The following is a 26,957-nucleotide window of genomic DNA, read 5'->3' on the forward strand; positions in this document are numbered from 1 at the left end:
TTGCGTCAATGTGGCGATCGAAGGCCATGTTTCCAATTGTAGAAAGTGCGATGCTTGTGTATAGCCCCTTTCTATAAGCCCCTGAAATGCTCCTGGTTCCATTCCCGGTAAAAAACTAGGGTTACCCAGAATGGGAAATAGTGGTGAATTTGTTGTAGAGAATTGAGGATTTCGACAGATCTTAGCCCCTATCCGCAACGTTGGACCTATAAGTGGGTGTTTTTTAAGCGATTCTGGTAATGTTGTATAACACCAGATTGCTCTGCGTAGGGGTATTGAACTGCATTTTTGTTCTATTTCTGTCCATAATTTAGATTCTGTATGTCTACACCAGTCTATCGCTCTGCCAATGTGTACTGCCTGGTAATATTTAAACATATCTGGTACTGCCAGGCCGCCGTAGCCTTTAGGAGCTCTCATGATGTTTCTATTGATCCTTGGACGTTTGTTTGCCCATATAAATTTAGTGAAAAGAGTATCTATCTGGCGGAAAAAAGGTGTTGGAATATCTATAGGTAAGGTCTGAAATAGATATAACAGTTTTGGCAGTATGTTCATTTTTATAATATTACATCTGGCGAACCACGAGTGTAATCCCTGTTTCCATTTGTCTAATAGTACCCGAATTTCCTGTAGTAACGGGGGGAAATTTACTTTAAAAGTCTTTTCCATCTTATCTGGTATATATGTACCTAAATACTTAAGTGCTACATTCACCCATTTAAAGCTATAATTAGGCCGTATAGTCTGTTGTACCCCTATAGGCAGAGCTACCCCCATTGCCTCCGATTTTGTATAATTTATTTTTAGATTTGATATCTCCCCATATCTTACGATTTCCTCCATAAGGTTTGGTAAGGAGATGTGTGGTCTGGATAGGGAAAACAAAAGGTCATCCGCATATGCTGATATTTTGTAGTTATGCCCCCCTATTTGGAGTCCCTGGATATCTGGGTTTTGTCGGATTTTATTCAATAGTGGTTCTAATGAAAGGACAAACAATAGGGGTGAGAGAGGGCAGCCCTGGCGGGTTCCATTTGAGATCTTAAATGGTTCTGAAAAAACTCCATTTACCTTCACTAAAGCCTGTGGGGAGGCATATATCCCAGCAATCCACCGTAGCATAACCTCTCCCACCCCCATGTGTCTTAATACCGCAAACATAAATCTCCAATTGACTCGGTCAAATGCCTTTTCTGCATCCGTACTTAAAAAGACACTCAGGGTTTTTGTTAGGTTGGAAAAATGTACCAAGTTTAATACTTTGATTACGTTATCTCTCGCTTCACGTGAGGGGATAAACCCTACTTGGTCCAAATGTACCAGCTGATGTAAGTGCGATTGTAGACGGGAGGCCAATATTTTAGTGAAAAGTTTTAAATCCACGTTTAGCAATGAGATCGGCCGGTAACTGCCGCACTCCGCCGGGTCCTTCCCTTCCTTTGGAATAACCGAAATATGTGCCCTAAGCATATCCGGAGGGGGTGCGGCAGTCCGGCCAAGCGCATTGAAAACCTTTACCATATGTGGGCCTAATATTGAAAAGAAGTTCCTATAATATTGTATTGTATATCCGTCCGGACCTGGTGTCTTCCCTTTTTTGACTGATTTTATTGCTACACTTAGTTCTTCAACAGTTATTGGGATTTCTAAGCTGTTACGGACCGGAGAGGGCAATCTATGAAGACCTGCTGAGGCTAAATAGTCCTCCACTTTGGCCATGGGGAAGGAAGGGGATGTCAGATTATAGAGGGCCGCATAGTATTCTTTGAACCTCTGCGCTATATCTTTGGGCATTGTAATTAGCTGTCCATTTCTTCCCTTTATATTGGGTACATAGATTGTCCTCTCCTTCTCCTTAAGCTTCCCCGCTAACACTCTACCACACTTATCTCCTAGTTCATACCCTGTTCTCTTCCCTGCCTGTATCACCGCTTTCGCCTTATAGCGGTGAAGGTCTGTCATCTGCCTCCTCAAATGTGCCAAATCTTTCCCTAGGAGTGGTGTCTGTACTTTCTTATGTTGCGTTTCAAGTTTTTGAATTTCTTCCGATATTTTTATTATCTGCGCTTCTCGTGCTTTTTTCATTTGGGAGCCATGTTTAATCAAAATCCCCCGCATGACCACCTTATGTGCCTCCCATATCATGCCCGGGTCGCTCCCCGGGGTGTCGTTGGTCTGAAAGTATGCCATCATTTCCTTTATAATATCCTCCTGTATATCTGCTTTCTGTAGCAGACTTTCATTCAAACGCCAACTACGTCCCGAGGAGCGAGCCGGGCTAGACAGGGAGATCTGCGATGTAACCGGTGCATGGTCTGACCAGGTTATATTTCCTATCGTCACCTCTATTACCGACGTGAGTAGATAGTGTGGCACAAGAAATGGATCAATACGGGAGTATTGTTGATGCGGGTTGGAAAAAAAAGTATAATCCTTTTCTCCTGCATGGAAAATCCGCCATACATCTACCAACTGCATCTCCTGCATCTCCCGTTTGACCCTCTTCCTAACACCGTCTGGGGTTGAGGATGAGCCCATAGAGGTATCCATTCCGGGGTCCAAGGAGACATTAAAGTCTCCTCCCAGAATCAACTTTCCTTCTACAAATTCTGCTAGTTTTCTCAAAATTTTATTTAAGAAAGCATCTTGTTGTATGTTTGGTGCATATATCGTAGCCAAAGTTACTTTTACTCCATCAATATGGCCTTTAAGAAATAGGAAGCGTCCATTCCCATCCACTTGTTTGTCCAAAAGGGACCAAGATATCCGATTAGATATGAGAATGGACACCCCCTTAGATTTTGCTTCTTGATTGTGTGCGTGATAAACACAGGGAAAAAATCTGTTCTGAAGTAAGGGGAGTCCACCCGTCCTAAAATGCGTTTCCTGTACAAATGCTACATCTGTACGATGACGTTTCAAATCATTTAATAACATCCTTCTTTTTTCAGGGACATTAAGTCCCTTAACATTCATAGAGGTCACCCTTATCCCCTCCATCCTGGGGGAGGGGAGGAGAGAGAGAGGGAGAGAAGAAGAAGAAAAAAAAAAAAAAAAAAAAAAAAACCCCACAGAAAAACAAAAACACACAAAAAAAAAAAAAAAAAAAAAAGGGGAAACCCAAATACCCCTAAGAGAGACACCCCCCTCTGAGCCTCCGACCGTCTGGCTCAGGTGGGTGTAAACCTAATTTGGGGTTCGGCCTGGATTTGGCACAGAACCGAGAGCTCTGTTCCCAGTCCCCTCCACCCAGTCCTATAGCCCCCATCTAGGGCTACCTTTCCATGTTACCTCGCCTTTTTACCTATACCTACATGCCTGCCTTCCTTCCCCTCCTCCCATTGCATCTTCCATCCCACCATCCCCCAAGGGGTAGTGATAATCTTCTCCCACATTCCTCATTCTTACCCTTTCCCCTTTCTAACTCTCTCTTGCTTCCTCCTAATTACCGTTACCGTGTGTTCCATCTTAGATTCCCTAAAGTTCCCATCTTGTTTAAGCTGTCGGTATGAACAGATCTGGTATGTTCTCCCCTCTTATTTATTATTTATATCTTCCCTCCAGATTTTCCTGTTTTTCCCGTTTATTCCATATATTTCAAAACTTTATCAGAATATTCCCCCCTAATATTCCATATACACATACCAAGTTGTATAGTGCCACCTAAATTATGCAAAAAATAAAATAAAATACAGTGCTAGTTTCCTTATTTCATAACATAATTACAATCTAATAATATAATTACAATAGAAACAATAATATCACTCCTCTTATATTTTTCCATTGCACTCTGTAATTTTTTCTTTCCCCGTGTATATAAACCAACCTATCCGTTCCTATAAACACACATCTGTGTGTGCGCACTCATTGACATAAAAAAAAAAAAACCCACCACCCCTCTTTACCCATTGCCTTCTCCCCCCCCCACCTCCTAAACCCCCCCCCAAAAAAAAACATGTGTTTTTTAAATAGGGGTGCCATTTCTATTAGACACCATCGAATTGTACAGTGATACCACAGTAATATAATATTAATTTTCACGGCAAACAAACACAAAAAAAAAAAAAAAACATTCCTCAAATGTGTCCCTGTTATATCTTCCCCAAATACCCTATATACTCCCCCTTCCAGTGTAACCACCTCCCACCTCTCCCTCTTAAAAAACTCTCTGTGCGCCTACTACCTCCATTTTCCTGCCCCAAATGAACCAAACCCCCCATACCAAAAAAAAAAAAAAAAACACACAACACACCAAAAAACCAACCCCCCCCCCCCCAAAAAAAAAGGGAATACAATGCTAGTTTCCTTATTTCATAACATAATTACAATCTAATAATATATTTACAATAGAAACAATAATACCACTCCTCTTATATTTTCCATTACACTCTGGAATTTTTTCTTTTCCCCGTGTATATAAACCAACCTATTCATTCCTATAAACACACATCTGTGTGTGCGTACCCACTGACATCAATAATAAAAAAAATAAAATAAAAAAAAAGCGGGTTCCTTCCTTCATCTCGGGTATATAAAGGGGTGATATCTGAATTCAGGGAGAGCCCGGGTGAACACCCCGAGTGCCCCCCGGGGGGGGGGACAAAGGAGAGAAAAAATCCCCCCCTTAACCCCCCCCCGAGACACCCGCTCCACCCAGCCCTCCCCAAGGGGAAAAAAAAACCGGGGAAAGGGGAAGTAAAAAAAAAATAAAAAAAGGGTGGGGTCCGGAGGGAGCAACCCCTTTTAGCTAAAAAAAAAAGGGGACCATAATAGAGAGGCATCCCGTCCGAATCCCATATCTTCCCTTCTATTTAAAGTGAGATTGTCCTTTCTCTTGTCAGTCCATCTTTTTCTGGAATACATGGTCTTCTTTCTCTACTAGCGACCTTATTTCTTAAAGTGTTTACTATTGGCTGCAGCCAGTTCTGTATCCCAAACGTCTCCGCTTCAAGGAAGGCAAATAATTCCGGGAGTTCCGACGGGTATCGCAAGGTAAATGTCTTTGAATTTTTTTTTATAATTAACGCGATGGGGTAACCCCACCTATAGGACCCCCCCATCATCTTGATTTTATCCAAAAGTGGGCGCAACATTGCCCTGCGCTGCAGGGTGGCCCGTGAGAGATCAGGCAGTATTTTCACCAAGGCCCCGTTCTGTTCTAAATCTCCACTTTCCCAAGCCTTACGGCTTATTAACTCCTTCTGTGCAAAACGGAAAAAACGACATATCACATCCCTTGGTCTATTTGTGTTTGTCACCGGGGGACCCGGGGCTCTATGCACTCTTTCAAATTCCAAAGGTTGGGAGAGGGGACCAGCTAATTTTTCACATATTGAAGAAATTGTAGCCTGCAGCATATCCCGTCCTATAGCCTCCGGGACCCCCCTAAACCGTAAGTTCTGACGTCTACTGCGGTCTTCTAACTCTTCCAGCCGTAATTGCATAGCAGAGACCTGGGAGGATTGTACATTCTGTACCTGTTCTAGATGGTAAACTCGGTTTTCCAGGGAGGACCATGCGGTCTCCCCACTCACCAGTCTCTCTGTCAGCTGCTGAACTTCTGCCTGTACTGCCTTGAGCTCTCTGCAGTGCATCTCCTCCAAACGGGCCACCATCGCCTCCATGTCCGTTCGAGTTGGTAATGCCAGCAGGTCTGCACGGGTAGGGAGAGCTTGTAGTAATGTTCTCAGGTCCAGCTCTCCCACTCTCCCTCCTTTCTGTCCCTTGTGCTCAGCATGTTGTTCCTCCATGTCACACTCTGCTGATACAGTGGAGGAAGACCACACCGGCTCTCACTTCCTGGTGTGTCACGTGCACCACTCGTCCCTCAGCGTTCTCTGTATCAGGCTCTGCTTGTCTCCGTGAGGCTCGTGTACGGGGGAAAAACAATTCAATCTCAGGCTGTGCTGTCTGTCTCCTCTGCCTCTCTCTTCTATTCATCCCTGTGCAGGTTACTGCATGTAGGCTACAGCCTCATGGCTTAGCACTCCAGGTAATCGATCACCGTCTAATGACCAGGTGGAGGGTCAGGGCTCCCAGAGCGTGTGTCTCACTCCTCCACCATCTCCAAGCTCCACCCTCGAGCTTCCGCTTTCTGCTGTGAAGTTGGACTTTTTGTTAGAACTAACGAGTCCTATGGGGGCACATCTTGGAAGGTCCAAAAATGGGTAAAACGGACTGTAGAAACCACCCACGGATCTTCGCAACGACTGCTTGATACCTCCGCAAACCTCTTCAACCTGGCTGCAGTGGCCTTTTGTCAAATGGACTTTGTCCCCTCCTGATTATTGGAGAGGCTTCTCTATTTGCCTTTAGAAACGTGGCCTGAGTACTCCTCCAATTCTTTTTGGGGTCTCTGCCTTGTCTAAAGTTGGAGAAATTCCTATTCCTGGAAGCTTGGAATTTTGTTGATACTACATGTGAATGCCTCACCCTTCTATCCTGGGGAAGTAGCCCCAACTTCCCTCCTGTCACTAATCCATAAAAGACATGGATGAGCGAGTTTGGGATGGAGGAGCTTTACTGGGCTGGACAGATTCTTGACCTCAACCCAATAGAACACCTTTGGGATGAATTAGAGCAGAGAATCCCGAGCCAAGCCTACTCGTCCACATCAGTGCCTGACTTCACAAATGCTCTCCCTGGAAGAATGGTCAAACATTCCCAAAGACACACACCTACACCTTGTGGTCAGCCTGTCCAGAAGAATTGAAGCTGTTGTAGCTGCAAAAGGGTGGGCCAACTCAATAGTGAATCCTCATTGACCACCAAGGGGAGACGTGCTGCCCATCATTGAGCATCAAGGGGAGACATGCTGCCCATCATTGACCACCAAGGGGAGACGTGCTGCCTATCATTGACCACCAAGGGGAGACGTGCTGCCCATCATTGACCACCAAGGGGAGACATGCTGCCCATCATTGACCACCAAGGGGAGACATGCTGCCCATCATTGACCACCAAGGGGAGACATGCTGCCCATTGACCACCAAGGGGAGACATGCTGCCCATTGACCACCAAGGGGAGACATGCTGCCCATTGACCACCAATGGGATGAACGTGCCCTGGAGTTAAAGGCTAAATGCATCTTTAAAGAAAAATAAATGTATAAAATGAAAAAAGAATGTGTACCCTTCACTTACTTTAGATCGAACAGCAGCCCAGCCATACTGGATCATTCCAGTCAAAAGGAAGAAAGAAATGACCACAGATCCAGAACTTCCGATTGCCTTTTATATTGTTTCACAAAGATAACACCAAAGACACCAAACTATGGTCATGTGGACGCATTTCACACATACATCTTGTGCTCATTCCAGTCATCTGCAACGAGATATTGGTAACATTAAAAAACACAAGGAGGATGATATGGGGCTTTGGGCCCCAATTATTGCATTAACAACCTTTAAAACACACTGCACTCAATTGTAATATTGACAAGCTAGGCATTTTAAAACAATAAAATGCTTTCCTGGTTTCTAAAAAAATAAAGCATTCAGCAGTAAAAATATACATCATTTTCACATTAAACAATATGGTTCTAATGCTAACTAATAACCGTACTAAAGCCTAACAAAAAAATAAAAATAAATCAATTATGTGCATTGTGTCTGAATACTCCTCTGTTGGGACCACAAAGAGCTGGAAACCAATGGGAAATCAATCGCAATGCATTCTATGCTGCGCCAGGCTGGGCATGAATCAGCAGCAAAGGGCAAATTAATGGCATTGTATACAAACAATGCTACCATGGGCTTGGGAGGGGGTCCTGTCGAAAGCCTAGCTGCAACAAATGGGCAGCAAGAAATCTATGTGCATTGCATCTGAACACTGCTCTGTTGGGACCACAGAGAGCCTGAAAAGGGAAATCAGGCGCAATACATTCTATGCTGCGCCAGACTGGGTATGAATCAGCAGCAAAGGGCGAATTAATGGCATTGTATAAAACCAATGCTACAGTGGGCTTGATTGTGCAACACATCATTTGCATTTCATATAACTGGCTCCCCTAGAGCAGCCAATCACTATCTGCATTGCTTATGAATGCTGCTTTGTTGGGACCACAAAAAGCATATGCGCAAGGTGAAATCATTTGCAATGCATTCTACACTGCTCCAAGTTGGGCATATAAATGAGTAGTGGAGGGGAAATAATGGCATTGTAAACAAACAATGCTTCAGTGGGCTTGATTGCACAACACATCATTTGAATTTCATATAAACCAAAGGCCGGCTCTAGTAGAGCAGCCATTTACTATTTACATTGCCTATGAAATCTGCTCTGTTGGGACCACAGAGCATATGTGCAAGGGGAAATCACTGGCAATGCATTCTACACTGCTCCAAGGTGGGCATACTAATGAGCAGCAAACGGGTAGTTAACAGCATTATATACAAACAATGCTACAGTGGGCTTGGGAGGGGGTCCTGTCTAAATCCCGCTCTAGCAAATGGGCAGCAAGTGATATCTATGTGCATTGAAACTGAACCCTACTCTGTTTTTGCTTGCTACTGGCTACACTATACATGGACATTAATGAATAGTTTTCATTGAAAACTTTCATATGGTTTAAATTATGGACGTTTAAACCCATTTGTGTGGGAATGGCATGTGTCATACCTTTTCCCCTATGGGGAGAAGACATCTTGACCCAGTCCCTAAAGTCTGAACCAAGAATAGGGCACATTGATTTTGGCCTGGCCAAAGTTTGTTGGCTGTAGTATGGTGCCCTCATACTCTAACCAAGAAAAGCTAAGAACCATTCCAAGATCAAAACACCGAATTCCCAGGAAGAAAGGATGAATAGTTAGAATAGGATCTGCCATTCACTTCATAGGCCATAACCAAACATTTGGACTGCCTGCCATGTTGCCCTAGAAGCAGTTGGAAGAGAGACTGAATCAGATCTAGCCCGGCCTTCTCAGAGGAATGAGCACTCTTCCGCAAGTCCAGCACGAACTGAGATTGACCCAGTCCCTCAGCCTTCTACTTCAGAACAACCTAGCAACCAGACTAGAGGCTTAATTATAGCTTACAATTGAAATGTAAGATGGTCTTCCAACAGCCGCCCTTTACTTCCAGAGAGCGGGGGCTCTCTGTAGACTTTCCCAAGAGGGATCAGACTGAAATCCCTGCTCTCTTTCTTATTCCTAACTCCATCCAGCAATATTTTTGGGTCCACAAAATTCAGTGGGTAAACCCAAGCAATGAGTTCTGATTAAAGCTCATAACTCAGGCAGTTAATTGAGCTATATACTTTTTCATTCCTAACGCAGTCAAGCAATATTTTTGGGTCCACAAAATTCAGTGATGAACCCAAGCAATGAGTTATGATTAAAGCTCATAACTCTGACACTGCTTCTATAGCATGTTAGACAATTTATTTTATCATCCTTAACCACTTAAGGACCGCCGCATGGCAATGTACGTCGGTGCAATGGCACCGACAGGCACAAGGGCAGCACAGTGGTGTAGTGGTTGGCACTCTCACCTAGGAATAAGAAGGGTCACTGGTTCAAATCCCAACCACAACACTACCTGCTTGGAGTTTGCATGTTCTCCCTGTGTCTGCGTGGGTTTTCTCCGGGTACTCCGGTTTCCTCCCACAATCCAAAGACATGCAGGTAGGTTAATTGGCCTCTGTCCAAAGTTGGCCCTAGTATATGCATGGGGACCTTGGATTGTGGGCTCCTTGAGGGTAGGGACCAATGTGAGTGTGCAATGTACAGGAATAGGGACAATTGTAGACACTCACTTAGGTTGAACTGGATGGACTGGTGTCTTTTTTCAACCTAACTAACTATGAAACTATGAAAGCACGTACATGTACGTGCTTGCCTTCCAGTGGGTGGGGGGTCCGATCGGACCCCCCTCCCGCTGGATGCGGCGGTCCGTTTCGCTTCAGGAGCGATCCGGGATGAGGGGATGGCCGTTGGTTTCTGGCCATCCCCTCTCGATCGCTCCTGGCGAATGAGAAGCTTCCCCAGCTGTGTATAGTAAACACAGGCAGGGAGGAAGTGATGTCATTCTCCTCGGGGCGGTCTTATTGACCGGACTACGAGGAGAACAGTGAAAGTAAGTGTGCACCAACACTACACTGACATGTAGGTACACAACCCCCCCCCCCCCCCCCCCATCTCCCCCCCTCCCAGTCACAGTGTCACTGATTGCAGTGATCATTTATTTATTGATCACTGCATTTAGTGTCAGTTGTGACAGTAAATACTGTCAGGGCAGTTAATGTTAGGTCCAGGGTAGCCCCCTACCCCCCCAATAAAGGTTTAACCCCCTGATTGCCCCTAGAGTTAACCCTTTCACCCCCTTTTGCCAGTGTCACTAAGCGATCGTTTTTCTGATCGCTCCATTAGTGTCACTGGTGCCGCTAAGTAGCTAGTTATTTTTTTTAGGTTACAAAAGAAATTAGAAATCTGCGCTTAGTAAAATAAAATAAAATAAAATGATATAAAAACAGCAGCTGAACACTATAACCTGGATACTGGGCACACAAAAGCAGAAAAAAGTAAAAGTGCTTTGCTTGGCCTCTTAAATATAAATGTGACTTAATAGGGAAAATGTGTGTGTATGGAAAATGTGAAAAACCTAAATAATGTGAAAAATCATTAGTGAAAAATACTTTGAAAACCCAAATTTCCAATGAAGTCAAAAGAAATTAATCTGTAACTCAAATGTCCATTAAAATGAAAAACCAAATAATCATAAAAAATAATGTGACACAATATAAAGTCCCATGTGAAATATAAGACAAAAAATGATGATTGATCTTGTATGTTCAAAACAACAATAATAATGCTTGACCACGTGGACCCTTCACCTCTGTAAACCAATAATGAATGGAGGCTTACCAGATCTCCAGTGACCCCCTGTTAAGGGAGGTCAGTCTGCGCAGATACGATCACATAGACGTTTCGATAAGGAAGCCGAAAGCCGACCCAATCGTTTCGGTGCAAGAAGCCGGGAAACGACCCAATCCTTCGGATATCACGTAGTCTCCAAATACGCTCGGATCCTCTCTTAGGCCTCAAAACGTCATATCACTGGTGCTGCTCCTGGATAATGCTAATGCACCTGGGGTGATTAGGGTGTGCCCAGGCACGCTGCGTGCCTGGGCACACCCTAATCACCCCAGGTGCATTCATTATTGGTTTACAGAGGTGAAGGGTCCACGTGGTCAAGCATTATTATTGTTGTTTTGAACATACAAGATCAATCATCATTTTTTGTCTTATATTTCACATGGGACTTTATATTGTGTCACATTATTTTTTATGATTATTTGGTTTTTCACTTTAATGGACATTTGAGTTACAGATTCATTTCTTTTGACTTCATTGGACATTTGGGTTTTCAAAGTATTTTTCACTAATGATTTTTCACATTATTTAGGTTTTTCACATTTTCCATACACACACATTTTTCCTATTAAGTCACATTAATACACATTTATATTTAAGAGGCCAAGCACTGCACTTTTATTTTTTTTAGGTTCACCGCCAGGTTTTTATAGAGCTAGGTACCCCGATATACTGCCCAATAATGGTTTACGCTGCACTTAGGTCTAGGGACATTCAGGGTGACATGGTTAGCACCTGGATGGGAAACCGCCAGGGAATACCAGGTGCCGTATTCTTTTTTTTAATATGTTGTTGGCGTCGATGACCTGTTTTATTTTTCTGCTTGTTTGCCGAGGTGACCATCTTGGCATTTGTCAAGAGGGTTGAGAGTGGCCAGAAAGATCGCCTACGACCAAATCAGCCTGAATTTGCCAGATCTCATTTGATTTTGGATGCTAAGCAGGGTCGGGCCTGTTTAGTACCTGGGTGGGATTCCGCCTGGGAATTCCAGGTGCCGTAGACTTTTTCTTAATATGTTGTTGGCGTCGACGACCTGTTTTATTTTGCTGGTTGTTTGCCAAGGTGAATATGTTGGCGTTTGTCAAGAGGGTTGAGAGTGGCCAGAAAGATCGCTTACTGTACATCACCCTGAATGCGCCCGATCTCATCTGATCTCGGATGCTAAGCAGGGTCGAACCTGGTTAGTACCTGGATAGTACACTGCATGGGAATACCAGGAGCTGTAGGCTTTTTTTTAATATGTTGTTGATGTCGACAACCTCTTTTATTTTTCTGCTTTTTTGCCGAGGTGACCATCTTGGTGTTTTTCAAGAGGGTTGAGAGTGGCCAAAAAGATCGCCTACGGCCACATCACCCTGAATGCGCCTGATCTCGTCTGATCTCGGATACTAACCAGGGTCGGGCCTGGTTAGAGCCTGGATGGAAGACCCCCTGGGAATACATTCTGAAATGGTACATTTAGAATATTTATTTTATCATCATCCATGATTTTTATGTAGGTACCCACCATCTGCTAATGCTGCAGAAGCAGAAAAGGGATTCCGTCTTGCTTGGAGTGTGCCTGGCTTCCCATCTTGCTTTGAGAGATCATAGCTTCCCATCTTGCTTGAAGATTTCATGGCTTATCAAACAGTCATGAAAAAGAGAAAATTTACAATGGAATTATGCTTACTTATCCAGAGATAATGAAATCTGAGGTTTGGGTTAAAAATACAAAATCGAAACCATGGCACGATATACATTTTTTTTACTGTTAACCTAAAATGCTTACTTCATGGTTAAACCTGGCTTAACCCATTCATGACTAAGCCTATTTTTGGCATTTGGTGTTTACAAGTTAAAATCCATATTTTTTGCTAGAAAATTACTTGGAACCCCCAAACATTATATATATATATATATATATTTTTTAACAGAGACTCTAGAGAATAAAACGGCGATTGTTGCAATATTTTATGTCACACGGTATTTGCTCAGCGGTGTTTTAAATGCAACTTTTTGGGAAAAGGGACACTTTCATGAATAAAAAAAAAAAACAGTAAAATTATCCCATTTTTTTTTTTTGCATAATGTGAAAGATAATGTTACGCCAAGTAAATAGATACCAAACATGCCACACTTTATAATTGCATGCACTTGTGGATTGACGACAAAGTACGGTACCTAAAAACCTCAATAGGCGACGCTTTAAACATTTTTTTACGGTTACCAGGTTAGAGTTTCAGAGGAGGTCTAGTGCTAGAATTAGTGCATCAGCGCTGAAAGCTGAAAATTGGTCTGGGCAGGAGGGGGGTTTAAGTGCCCAGTAAGCAAGTGGTTAAAGTGGTGCTCCGGCCAAAATTACACTTTTTAAATAAAAATACCCCTATAATACACAAGCTTAATGTATTCAGTAAAGTTGGTCTGTAAACTAAGGTCTGTTTTGTTAGGTTATTACAGCATTTTGAAAGTTTATAAACTAGCAGCAGACTGTGACCATCTGAAGTGTGGGCATCTGAAGCCAGACTGTATTTCTTCCTGGATTTCAGCCTTGCAGATCTCGCACATGCTCAATGCTGCACAAGCAGTGTAATAAGTTTCAGGTCAGGTTTCCATGGCAACGGCAGTGTTAGAGGAAGTTGCCACCCATATCTATGCAAACCCCTCCTCCCTCCAGGAACCAGTAAATATACTGCATGTACAAGGAATATTATTCAAGAAACACACACACACACTATATCTACACTCAGCTGATACTTTTTTCTGTACAGCTTTTCATTTAAAAAGAAAAAAATAATAATTAAAAAAATAATAATCTCAGCAACACAATTCATTTATGCATCTAGACGTATTGAAGACGACTTTATGAAGTTCAAACTGTGCATATTAATTTTGAAAAATTGTGCTTGTGTTTTGGTGTTAGGCCCCTTTCACACGGGATGGATCAGTAATGATCCGCCCCGTGATAATCCGCTTGCTCAGCGGGGATCGCTCTGTTGTCCCCGCTGAGCCGGAGGATAACAGGGCGGTCCCAGCACACTGTGCATGGACCGCCCTGTCAGCTCTCCGCTCTCCTCTATGGGGGATCGTCTGTCCGTGTTCATCCGATCCGCTCTGCAGACGGATTGAAAAATAGGATTTTCCTCCGTCTGCAGAATCCGACAATTGCGGAGGCGGACGATATCGGGTGTTTGCGGATGTTCATCCGCCGACACCCGCTATCCCATAGGAATGCATGTATGTCCGTACTTCATCCGCAAACGGATGGATGAAATACGCACATAATGTCCGCATGTGTGAATGGGGCCTTAGATGGGATGGTGGGAGTATTTAAAAAAACTGCTTATTTACAACTATTTGCACAAACAACTTTCTCTATGTTACATAGATAATCGGGTTAAAAATAAGAAAATATTCCCCCAGCACATCGCATCGCCCCCCTCCCGGTAAAATCGCATCCCCCCAGCACATTGCATCACAACGCCCCCAGCACATCGAATCGCATCTCCCCCAACACTTCTCATCGCATCGCCCAAAGCACATTGCATCACCCCCGACACATCAAATCACATCAGAACATCGAATCGCCTGAGATCACCTGGCAGTGCAAGGGAAATGGGACGTCCCTGTGGCGGGGGTAGTCTCCAACATCTTAGAGCTGCGAGCAGTGTACTTGGCTCTGCTGAGTCTAAAAGAACATCTACGGCAGAAACAAGTGCTATTGCGGCTAGACAACAGAGCAGCAGTTTCATATATATAACGGCAGGGGTGAACGCACAGCATCACATTATTAAAGGAAGTAGAGCCCATTATGTTATGGGCAGAAAGAAATTTGTTGGATTTAAAGGCAGTTTACCTTCCGGGCCGTTTGAATCAGCAGGCGGATCGCCTATCAAGTTGTTTTCCAGACAGCAACGAGTGGGCAGTGCACCCATCAGAGTTCAGTTGGATCATGAGTCTGCAGAAGCCACCAGAAATAGATCTCTTTGCTTCTCCAATGAATGCGAAGCTGCCGAGATTTCCATCCCGTCTGCCTCATCCCCGTGCAGAAGCAGTAGATGCCCTCTCGAGTCCGTGGCGATGCGAGACCGCGTATGCGTTTCCCCCCAGACCCTTGATCGCAAAGTTTTTAATCAGATTATCGATGGAGCCAGTCAGAGTGATCGCTATTCTGCCGTACTGGCCGAAGAGGCCGTGTTTCCCTTGGGCAGTGAACCTCAGCGTGTTGTATGACCGCGCAATTGTCATTCAACGTGCATCAGCGCTGAAAGCTTGAAAATTGGTCTGGGCAGGAGGGGGGTTTAAGTGCCTAGTAAGCAAGTGGTTAAAGTGGTGCTCCGGCCAAAATTACACTTTTTAAATAAAAATAACCCTATAATACACAAGCTTAATAATGTATTCAGTAAAGTTGGTCTGTAAACTAAGGTCCGTTTTGTTAGGTTAATACAGCATTTTGAAAGTTTATAAACTAGCAGCAGACTGTGGCCATCTTTAGTGTGGGCATCTGAAGCCAGACTGTATTTCTTCTTGGATTTCAGCCTTGCAGATCTCGCACATGCTCAATGCTGCACAAGCGGTGTAATAAGTTTCAGGTCAGGTTTCCATGGCAACGGCAGTGTTAGAGGAAGTTGCCACCCATATCTATGCAAACCCCTCCTCCCTCCAGGAACCAGTAAATATACTGCATGTACAAGGAATATTATTCAAGAAACACACACTATATATACATCGTGTTCTGTACATATATACACACACATATCTACACTCAGTTGATACATTTTTCTGTACAGCTTTTCATTTAAAAAGAAAAAAAAATAATTAAAAAAATAATAATCTCAGAAACACAATTCATTTATGCATCTAGACGTATTGAAGACGACTTTATGAAGTTCAAACTGTGCATATTAATTTTGAAAAATGGTGCTTGTGTTTTGGTGTTAGGCCCCTTTCACACGGGATGGATCAGTAATGATCCGCCCCGTGATGATCCGCTTGCTCTGCGGGGATCGCTCTGTTGTCCCCGCTGAGCCGGAGGATAACAGGGCGGTCCCAGCACACTGTGCAGGGACCGCCCTGTCAGCTCTCCGCTCTCCTCTACGGGGGATCGGATGAGAACGGACCGTCTGTCCGTGTTCATCCGATCCGCTCTGCAGACGGATAGAAAAATAGGATTTTCCTCCGTCTGCAGAATCGGACAATTGCGGAGGCGGACGATATCGGGTGTTTGCGGATGTTCATCCGCCGACACCCGCTATCCCATAGGAATGCATGTATGTCCGTACTTCATCCGTAAACGGATGGATGAAATACGCACATAATGTCCGCATGTGTGAATGGGGCCTTAGATGGGATGGTGGGAGTATTTAAAAAAAAAAACTGCTTATTTACAACTATTTGCACAAACAACTTTCTCTATGTTACATAGATAATCGGGTTAAAAATAAGAAAATATTCCCCCAGCACATCGATCCCCCTCCCCGTAAAATCGCATCGCCCCAGCACATTGCATCACAACGCCCCCAGCACATCGAATCGCATCTCCCCCAACACTTCTCATCGCATCGCCCAAAGCACATTGCATCACCCCCGACACATCAAATCGGATCAGAACATCGAAACGCGTCGCCCCCAACAGATCGCATCCAATCGCATCACCCAAGCACATCGCATTGAATCGCCCCAGCACATTGAATCGCATCTCCCCCAGAACATCGAATCGCATCACCCCCAGCACATTGCATCACCCCCAACACTTCGAATTGCATCAGCACATCGAATCGCATCGCCCCAGCACATCTCATCACCCCAGCAAATCGAATCGCATCACCCCCATCACATTGCATCTCCCCCAGCACATTGCATCACCCCCAGCGCATCGAAATGCCCAAAGCACATTGCATCACCTACAACACATCGAATCGCATCAGCACATCGAATCGCTTCGCCCCACCATATCGCATAGAAATGCATAGCCCAAGCACATCGCATCGCCTCAGCACATCGAATCGCATCTCCCCAGAACATCGAATCGCATCTCCCCCAGCACATCGAATCGCCCCCAGCACATCGCATCGCCCAAAGCACATTGCATCACCCCAACACATCAAATCGCATCAGAACATCGAATCGCGCCGCCCCCAACACATCGTATCAAATCACATCACCCAAGCACATCGCATTGAATCGCCCCAGCACATCAAATTGCATCTCCCCAGAACATCGAATCACATCACCCCAGCACATTGTATCACCCCCAACACTTCGAATTGCATCATCACATCGAATTGCATTGCCCCAGCAAATCGAAACGCATCTCCCCCAGCACATTGCATCTCCCAGCACATCGAATCGCCCCAGCACATCGAATCGCCCAAAGCACATTGCATTACCCCCAAAACATCGAATCACATCAGCACATCAAATCGGTTGGCCCCACCACATAGCATCAAAACGCATTGCCCAAGCACATCGCATCGCCCCAGCACATCAAATCGCATCACCCATCGCATCGAATCGCATCACCCAAGCACATCGCATTGAATCGCCCCAGCACATCGAATCGCATCTCCCCCAAAACATCGAATCGCATCACCCCAGCACATTGCATCACCCCCAACACTTCGAATTGCATCAGCACATCGAATCGCATAGCCCCAGCACATCTCATCGCCCCCAGCACATCACATCTCCCCAGCAAATCGAATCGCATCTCCCCCAGCACATTGCATCTTTCCCAGCACATCGAATCGCCCCAGCACATCAATTCGCCCAAAGCACATTGCATCACCCCCAACACATCGAATCACATCAGCACATCGAATTGCCTTGCCACACCACATCGCATTGAAACGCATCACCCCAGCACATCGCATCGCCCCAGCACATCGAATCGCATCTCCCCAGAACTTCGAAACGCATAACCCCCAGCACATCGCATCTCCCCAAAACACATTGCATCACCCGCAACACATCAAATCGCATCGCCCCCACAGCACATCACATTGAATCACATCGCCCCAGCACATCGCATCGCCCCCAGCATATCACATCACATTGCCCCCAGCACATAGAATTGCATCTCCCCAGCACATAGAATCACATCTCCCCCAGCAAATCGAATCGCAACTCCCCCAGCACATTGAATCACCCCCAGCACAACGCATCGCCCAAAGCACATTGCATCGCCCAAAGCACATTGCATCACCCCCAACACATCGAATCGCATCAGCACATCGAATCGCTTCACCCCAACACCTCGAATCCCATCGCCCAAACGCAGAACATCGAATCGCCCCCAGCACATCACATCGAATCGCATCACCCCAGCACATCGCATCGCCCCCAGCACATGTCATCACATCGAATTGCATCTCCCCCCAGCACATCGAATCGCATCTCCCCAGCACATCGAATCACCCCCAGCGCATCGCATCTCCCAAAGTACATTGCATCACCCGCAACACATCGAATCGCATCGCCCCCAGCACATCAAATCGAATCGCATCGCCCCAGCACATCACATTGCTCCCAGCACATAGAATCGCATCTCCCCCAGCACATCGAATCGCTTCACCCCCAGCACATCGAATTGCATCTCCCCCAGCACATCGAATCACATCTCCCCAGCACATCGAATCACCCCCAGCACATCGCAACGCCCATAGCACATTGCATCACCCCCAACACATCGAATTGCATCAGCACATCGAATCGCTTCACCCCAACACCTAGAATCCCATCGCCCAATCGCATCACATATCCCCAGAACATCGAATCGCCCCCAGCACATCACATCGCATCGCCCCCAGCACATCGCAGCACATCGCATCACATCGAATCGCATCAGCACATCGAATCGCTTCGCCCCAACACATTGAATCCCATCGCCCAATCACCTCTCCCCAGAACATCGAATCGCCCCAAAGCCCATTGCATCACCCACAACACCTTACATCAGAGTCCCACTTTATAGCAGAGTATCGCCCCCTTGCATCAGAGTGTGGCAGAGTGCCCCCTTCCACATACACTATATTGTCAAAAGTATTGGGACACCTGCCTTTACACACGAACACACATAAACTTTAATGGAATATCAGTCTTCATCCATAGGGTTCAATATTTAGTTGCCACACTCTTTGCAGTTATAACAGCTTCAACTATTCTGGGAAGGCTGTCTACAAGGTTTAGGAGTGTGTCTATGGGAATATTTGACCATTCTTCCAATAGTACATTTGTGAGGTCAGGCACTGATGTTGGACGAGAAAGGCCCATCTCGCAGCCTTCACTCTATTTCACCCCAAAGGTGTTCTATTGGGTTGAGGTCAGGACTCTGCATTCCAGTCACGTTCCTCCACGCAACGCATCGAAACGCATCACCCAAGCACATCGCATCGCCCCAGCACATCGAATCGCATCTCCCCAGAACATCGAATCGCATAACCCCCAGCACATTGCATCACCCCAGCACATTGCATCACCCCAGCACATCGAATCGCCCCAGCACATCACATTGGCCCCAGCACATCGCATCGCCCAAAGAACATTGCATCACCCCCAAAACATCGAATCGCATCAGCACATCGAATCCCATCGCCCAATCGCATCGCATCTCCCCAGAACATCAACTCTCCCCAAAGCACATCGCATCGCCCACAGCACATCACATTGAATCACATCGTCCCAGCACATCGCAGGGCCCCCAGCATATCACATCACATTGCCCCCAGCACATAGAATCGCATCTCCCCCAGCACATAGAATCGCATCTCCCCCGGCACATCGAATCGCAACTCCCCCAGCACATTAAATCACCCCCAGCACAACGCATTGCCCAAAGCACATTGCATCGCCCAAAGCACATTGCATCACCCCCAACACATCGAATCGTATCAGCACATCGAATCGCTTCACCCCAACACCTCGAATCCCTTCGCCCAATCGCATCACATCTCCCCAGAACATAGAATCGCCCCCAGCACATCACATCGAATCGCATCACCCCAGCACATCGCATCGCCCCCCAGCACATGGCATCACATCGAATCGCATCTCCCCCAGCATATCGAATCGCATCTCCCCCAGCATATCGAATCGCATCTCCCCCAGCACATCGAATCACATCTCCCCAGCACATCGAATCACCCCCAGCGCATCGCATCTCCCAAAGTACATTGCATCACCCGCAACACATCGAATCACATCGCCCCAGCACATTGCATCACTTTGCTCCCAGGACATAGAATCGCATCTCCCCATCGCAACTCCCAAAGCACATCGCATCTCCCAAAGCACATTGCATCACCCCAGCATATCGAATCGCATCAGCACATCGAATGGCATCGGCACATCGAATCGCTTCCGGGAGGCGATGATGTATTACCAGTCCCCATGATGTGACAGTCCAGTCACGTCCAATACGAACGCAACTACCTATCATCCGATAGTAAGGTAAAATGTTGAACATAATCTCTTTTAACACTTACGGCTTAAATCACCCTGTGGAAAGAACTGCTCTATGGAAGGAAGCTCTGAAACTGCAGGCTGATATTTTATGCATCCAGGAGTCCCATCTGCTACCATCTGATCAGTTTCGATTAAAACATCCCAGATATCCCCAAATCTTTTTTGCTTCTGCTGCACAAAAAACCAGAGGAGTTGCCATCGCCATTAGAGATACTGTTTCTTTTAAAGAACTGGAGACAATCCCGGATAAGGAAGGGAGGTAGGGAGGTATTTGGTAGGAAGGTAGGAAGGGAGGTATTTGATCTTAATAGGAGATATAAATAACAAAACCTACACGATCGTTTGTCTCTATGCTCCAAACTCCCACCAGATGTGTTTCCTAAAATGGCTATTAAAGAGCATATCCACTGTTAAGAAAGGGCCCTTGGTGGTTTTTGGAGATTTCAATCTTACCGCAGACTATGCAATCGACACTACCACTAAGTCCAGACGCCCTTTGTCTTCCCTACAAACGCTCTTTCATTCGGAAGAGCTCTACGACGCCTGGAGGTGTCAGCACCCAGGAGAAAGGGACTTTTCATTCCACATAATGCCAGACATAATTCCTACTCTCGTATTGACATGATTTTAGTAGATAGAGTTTTATTGCAACAGCTGTCCTCCTCCACCATCCACGACATCTCATGGTCTGACCATGCTACAGTGTCAGTCGCGGTGGCGGAGGGGGAACGCTTATTTGGGAGATTTTGTGTGGAGGGCCAATTCTAATCTGCTCAGTGTACCCGAACATGCGACCTTCATATCAAACAAATTAAAGGAATATTTTGAAATTAATTCATCCTCAGTCTCTGACCCGTCAGTTCTGTGGTGTGCCCATAAGGCATACATAAGGGGCATAATGATACAACTAAATTCGAGAATTAATAAACAAAAAAATAAACAACTAGATCTCCTATTACAAGAGATTAAATCACTTGAAATCCAGAATAAGGTCGCACCCATGGTTTCTCTGGCAGATAAATTGACCAAACTTCGTTGTGATCTTAGATGTATGCTTTTAGAACGCTATGATAAATATATCGCAGCTATTAAGGTTTAATCATTATGCTCTGGGCAATAGAGCAAGTAAATTACTGGCCTATATTTTAAAAGAACACAGAGCCCGTACCAGAATCCCTTATATTAAATGCTCTGTGGGCAACGGCAGGATCATTGATCCTAAGGGTATTGCTGATGCCTTCGCTAATTATTATTCTACCCTGTACAACCTCCAGCAGGATGGAAACACCTATCAACCCTCAGAATCAGACATATAAGGTTTTTTGGAGGAGATAGCTCTCCCGGCCCTTTCCCGGGAACAACTACAATCTTTAAATGCACCAATCTCACCACTAGAAATACAGAAAGCAATCCACTCTCAACCGATTGGCAAATCCCCAGGCCCAGATGGGCTACCCAATGATTATTACAAAACATTTGCCTCCACTCTAGTGTCTCCTCTAAAAGATACATTTACTCATGCAATACAGACATTTTCGTTCCCCCCCTGAAATGCTTAAAGCATACATTGTCACTATACCCAAACCGGGGAAAAGCCCTGATGAACCCACCAATTTCCGTCCGATTTCTCTTTTAAATACAGATGTTAAATTATACGCTAAAATAATTGCCCAGAGACTAGCCCAGCTTATTCCTCTTTTAAAATTTAATCCTGACCAATCGGGTTTCACACCTGGTAGGCAGCCATCGGACGCAACTCGCAGGGTGGTGGATATCCTCCACTGTAAAAATTCCTGTCGGACGCCTTCTCTGCTCCTATCTTTGGATGTGGAGAAGGCGTTTGACAGGATACACTGGGAATACATGGTCCATACCCTTAAAAAGTTTGGCCTTGGGGGACCTATATTGTCAGCCATATTAGCCTTATACTCCTCACCTTCCGCACAAGTATACACATCCAATACACTATCGCGATCCTTTACAATCTCCAACGGGACTAGACAGGGGTGCCCCCTCTCCCCTTTTATTTCCAACCTTCTTATGGAGCCCCTAGCGGAAAAAATTAGATCCCACCCAAATATCACAGGTTTCTCTTTCCCCAATCATACTCATAAAATAAACGTATTTGCCGACGATGTTATTTTATTCCTAACCTCCCCGTCACATTCCTTAATCAATGCCCACATAGTCCTTAACGAATTTCGTAAAATCTCCTATTATAAAGTTAATTTCACCAAATCACTAACTCTCCCTATACATGTCCCACCTGCTCTTCAAAATCGACTACAACTCCAATTCCCCTACTCATGGACTGCAGAACAAATAACTTATCTTGGCCTCCAAATTACCAAGACCCCTCTAAATTAGCAGATACTAACTATCATGCCCTTATAAAGAAATTAACCTTACAAACCGCTCGACTTGCCAAATCCGAATTAACATGGTCTGGACGCCTAGCGTCTTTTAAGATGTTACTTCTTCCCCAAATCTTATACATCTTCCGCACCCTCCCAATACCCCTCAAGACCACCCATTTAAAAGCACTAGATTCCATACTGACAAAATATATCTAACTAAAAAAAAAACTGAGATGTACCACAGTCATATTAGCTAAACAAAGAGGGGCAGGGGGTATGGGGTTCCCAGTCCTGCTGGACTACTACCGTGCATCTCTGCTCACTCAACTTAGAACATGGTTCCTATGTGGAGCGGACATTCCGTGGTGCAAACTAGAACAGACCCTAAGCCCCACCAGAGATCTTTCTCACCTTCTTTTACTTGATAGTTGGAGCCATGTTCCTTTACAAAACTTACCCATGACCCTCCGGGCCTCATGAAAAGCTTGGAGGGATCTATGTGGTGCCTTAACCCCGTCGGATAAACAAATAGAAATACCAATACCCCTGGTTACAATTGAAGGTGCTATTCCAAACAGACTTATTAATTGGACGTCCAGGGGGATTACCCAGTTAAGTGATATGTTCCATAACGACTTCCTAAAAACATTCCCACAGCGGCAAGAACAATACGGTCTTCCAAGTAATGAAACGTTACACATATGATCAGATCTCCCATCTCTTAAAACCGTTAGGGGTTCATCATTTATATATTCAAGAAGCTGCTTGGAAATTTTTCACAGTCTCTGCTGCTACCCCAAAAGGGATCTCCATTTTTTTACACGCTTTTTCAACGCAAAACCACCTTTATTAAATCAGTACCATTTCAGAAATGGGAGACAGAAATGCAGACCACATTCACATCTCAACAATGGAAAAAAGCCCTAAACACTGTGTATAAATCATCAAAGTGTGTGAATCACTGGGAATTGACTCACAAAATCACATTGAGATGGTACTTGACTCCATACCGTCTTCATACGTTTTTTCCAGGTCATTCCTCTTTATGCTGGAGGGGATGTGGAGAGGTGAGTAACGTTATGCACATCATGTGGACCTGTAAACATATAACTAGTTTTTGGAATGCTGTGTTTCGATTAATTTCCTCTATTACCGGGTTGATTACATATCCAAAGAACAGCTTGGCTCTATTTAATCTGGGAATTGAGGTATTTCCGCCAGATTTTCGCACGGTGGTTACACATATACTGATTGCGGCTAGATTACTTATTACTAGGAAGTGGAAAAGTGATGTTCCCAAAAACATTTCGGACATATATCCTATCATACAAACACACTACAAATGGGGAAGCCTTATGGGCTGTAAAATCAGGTTCCAAGAGACAGATTGATGGTAGGTGGAAATGCTGGCTGGAAAAATTTCCACAGTAGTCGTGAGATTATACTAGTAAATACTGAAGTTTGCCCAAAAGGGTGAGTCCATTACTTTCAAGAGATAAGGCAGGAAGTTATTTATGCTGTACCATAGCGGATATATACCTATAGGTCCATACTGGAGGTCCAAATTGGTAATATAATACTCTTCAGATTATATTTTGTTAGAGGATTTATTGCCAGACCACTTAAATCCCGGTCTTGGTTTTTCTCAGTTCTCTTTTTCTTTTTCTATGGTCTTCTTTTTCTTTCACCTTTTCTATATATCTGCTTTCCTAACTTAGAGGCGTATATATCCTTTTACGTGTAAAGGAAAGTCTGCAACTGTTAAGTACTACATTAATCACCTGTAAAAAATTTTAATCAATGCTGTTGACTATTGATCCAAATGTTCCATGTGTGATATATGTATACTGGCTCAAGATTTACTGCTGATTATTGATACTATCATGACATTATGGAATTTTATACACCTATAACGACCTCTTGTAACAAATATGTATGGAAATTTATACTTCTGTTATGTTCTGAAAATATTTCTAATAAAAACTAAACTGAAAAAAAAAAAAGAGGGTTGAAGGTGCCCAAAGAGATTGCCTATGGCCACATCACCCTGAAAGCGCACCATGTCATCTGATCTCGGAGACTAAGCAGTGGCGGTCCTGGTTAGTACTTGGATGGGAGACCACCTGGGAATACCAGGTGCTCTAGGAATTTTTTTTTTTTTTTTGCCGTTGACTTGTTTTTACTTTGTTTTCCATGGTGGCAGTCTTGGCGTTTGTCAAGAGGGTTGAGGGTGCCCAAAGAGATTGTCTATGGACTCATCACCCTGAAAGCGTCTGATCTCAGAGGCTAAGCAGATTCAGGACTTGTTAGTACCTGGATGGCAGACCGCCTGGGAATACCAGGTGCCATATGCTTCTTTTTTTTTTTGGCATTAGTTTGTTTTTTTCCCTTGTTTACCAAGGTGACCATCTTGACGTTTTTCAAGAGAGTTCAGGGTGCCCAAAGCTATTGCCTAAGGCCACATCTCCCTTAAAGCAACCGATCTTGTCTGATCTCGGAGGCTTAGCAGGGTCAGGCCTGGTTAGAACCTGGGTGGGAGACCCCCAGGAATACCATGTGCAGTAGGTTTCTTTTTTTTTTTGGCGTTGACTTGTTTTTTTCCTTTGTTTCCCAAGGTGACCATCTTGGCGTTTGTCAAGAGGGTTGAGGGTGCAGAAAGAGATTTCTTACAGCCACATCACCCTGAAAGTGCTCGATCTTGTCTGATCTCGGAGGCTGAGCAGCGTCTGAAATGGTTAGTAACAAACGGGAGACCTCCTGGGAATACCCAGTGCCACGGGCTTCTTTTTGTTTTTTGTTTTTTTTTTGGCGTTGACTTGGCGTTGAGGTGACCATCTTGGCGCTTGTCAAGAGGGTTGAGGGTGCCCAAAGAGATTGCCTATGGCCACGACACCCTGAAATCAACCGATCTTGTTTGATCTCAGAGGCTAAGCAGGGTCGGGCCTGGTTAGATCTGGATAGGAGACCCCCAGGAATACCATGTGCCGTAGGTTTGGCATCAACTTGTTTTTTTCCCTGGTTTCCCAAGGTGACCACTGTAGCGTTTGTCAAGAGGGCTGAGGCTGTCCAAAAAGATTGCCTATGGGCACATGACCCTGAAAGAACCTGATCTCAAAGGCTAAGCAGGGTTGGGCCTGGTTAGTAGCTGGATGGGAGACTGCCTGGGAATACCCATTGCCACATGCTTCTTTTTTTTTTTCTTTTTTTTGGCGTTGACTTGTTATTTCCCTTGTTTCCCAAGGTGACCATCTTGGCATTTTGTCAAGAGGGTTGAGCATGCGCAAAGTGGTTGCCTAAGACCACATCACCCTGAAAGCGACAAATCTCGTCTTATCTCAGAGGCTAAGCAGCATCGGGCCTGATTTATACCTAGTTGGGAGACCGCCTGGGAATACCAGGTGCCGTAAATATTATTATTATTTTTTTTTGGTGTTGACTTGTTTTTTTCTCTCGTTTCCCAAGGTGACAATGTTGGTGTTTGTCAAGAGGGTTGAGGGTGCCCAAAGCAATTGCCTATGGGCACATCACCCTGAAAACACCCCATCTCATCCGATCTCGGATGTTATGCAGGGTCGAGCCTGGTTAGTACCTGGATGGGAGACCGCCTGGGAATACCAGGTGCCGTAGGTTTATTTTTTTGGTGTTGACTTGTTTTTTTCCCTTGTTTCCCAAGGTGACAATCTTGGCATTTGTCAAGAGGGTTGAGGGTGCCCAAAGAGATTGTCTACGGGCACATCACCCTAAAAGCGCCCCATCTCACCGCATATCTGAGGAGAAGTAGGGGCGGGCCGGGTTAGTACGCAGATGGGAGAGCGCCTGGGAATACTAGGTGATGTAGGTTTCTTTTCTTTTTTTCTCTTTTTACCCATGGATACCATCTTGGCATTTGTCAAGAGGGTTGAAGTTGCACAAAGATTGCCTACGGCCACATCACCCTGAAAGCGCACCATCTCATCTGATCTCGGAGACTAAGCAGTGGTGGGCCTGGTTAGTACTTGGATGGGAGACCGCCTGGCAATATCAGGTGCTATAGGCTTCTTTTTTTTTTCTTTTTGGCATTGACTTGTTTTTTTCCCTTGTTTCTCAAGGTGACCAGCTTGGCGTTTGTCAAAAAGGGTTGAGGATACCCAAAGAGATTGCATACAGCCATATCACTGTGAAAGCGCCCAATCTCATCTGATCTCGGAGGCTAAGCATGGTCGAGCCTAGTGATCATCTTTGCGTTTGTCAAGAGGGATGAGGTTGCCTATAGAGATTGCCCATGGGTAGGGTCGGGCCTGGTAA

The 26,957-nt window shown here is 44.9% G+C and overlaps 1 long non-coding RNA gene and 3 pseudogenes across 2 annotated transcripts; 3 read left to right on the top strand and 1 right to left on the bottom strand.

The window, feature by feature from the left end:
* Window positions 1-7,131: 7,131 nt before the first annotated feature.
* LOC143959119 (uncharacterized) lies at window positions 7,132-23,361 on the bottom strand. 2 transcript variants are annotated; one of them, XR_013270181.1, is made up of 3 exons: window positions 23,131-23,361; window positions 12,383-12,496; window positions 7,132-7,327 (listed from the first exon to the last, which is right to left on the bottom strand). It is a non-coding gene; the product is annotated as an uncharacterized LOC143959119 (long non-coding RNA). The 2 variants fall into 2 exon arrangements; XR_013270182.1 differs by having other exon boundaries at window positions 23,085-23,361.
* LOC143959246 (5S ribosomal RNA) lies at window positions 11,987-12,104 on the top strand (annotated as a pseudogene).
* A 2,823-nt stretch (window positions 23,362-26,184) lies between the features above and the next one.
* LOC143959250 (5S ribosomal RNA) lies at window positions 26,185-26,303 on the top strand (annotated as a pseudogene).
* A 287-nt stretch (window positions 26,304-26,590) lies between these two features.
* On the top strand, window positions 26,591-26,709 carry LOC143959183 (5S ribosomal RNA; annotated as a pseudogene).
* The last annotated feature ends 248 nt before the right edge of the window (window positions 26,710-26,957 follow it).

This window comes from Lithobates pipiens, unplaced genomic scaffold (genome assembly GCF_037356315.1).
Source record: "Lithobates pipiens isolate NorthernLeopardFrog02 unplaced genomic scaffold, aLitPip1_a1.2 Scaffold_67, whole genome shotgun sequence".
Lineage (NCBI taxonomy): Eukaryota > Metazoa > Chordata > Amphibia > Anura > Ranidae > Lithobates > Lithobates pipiens.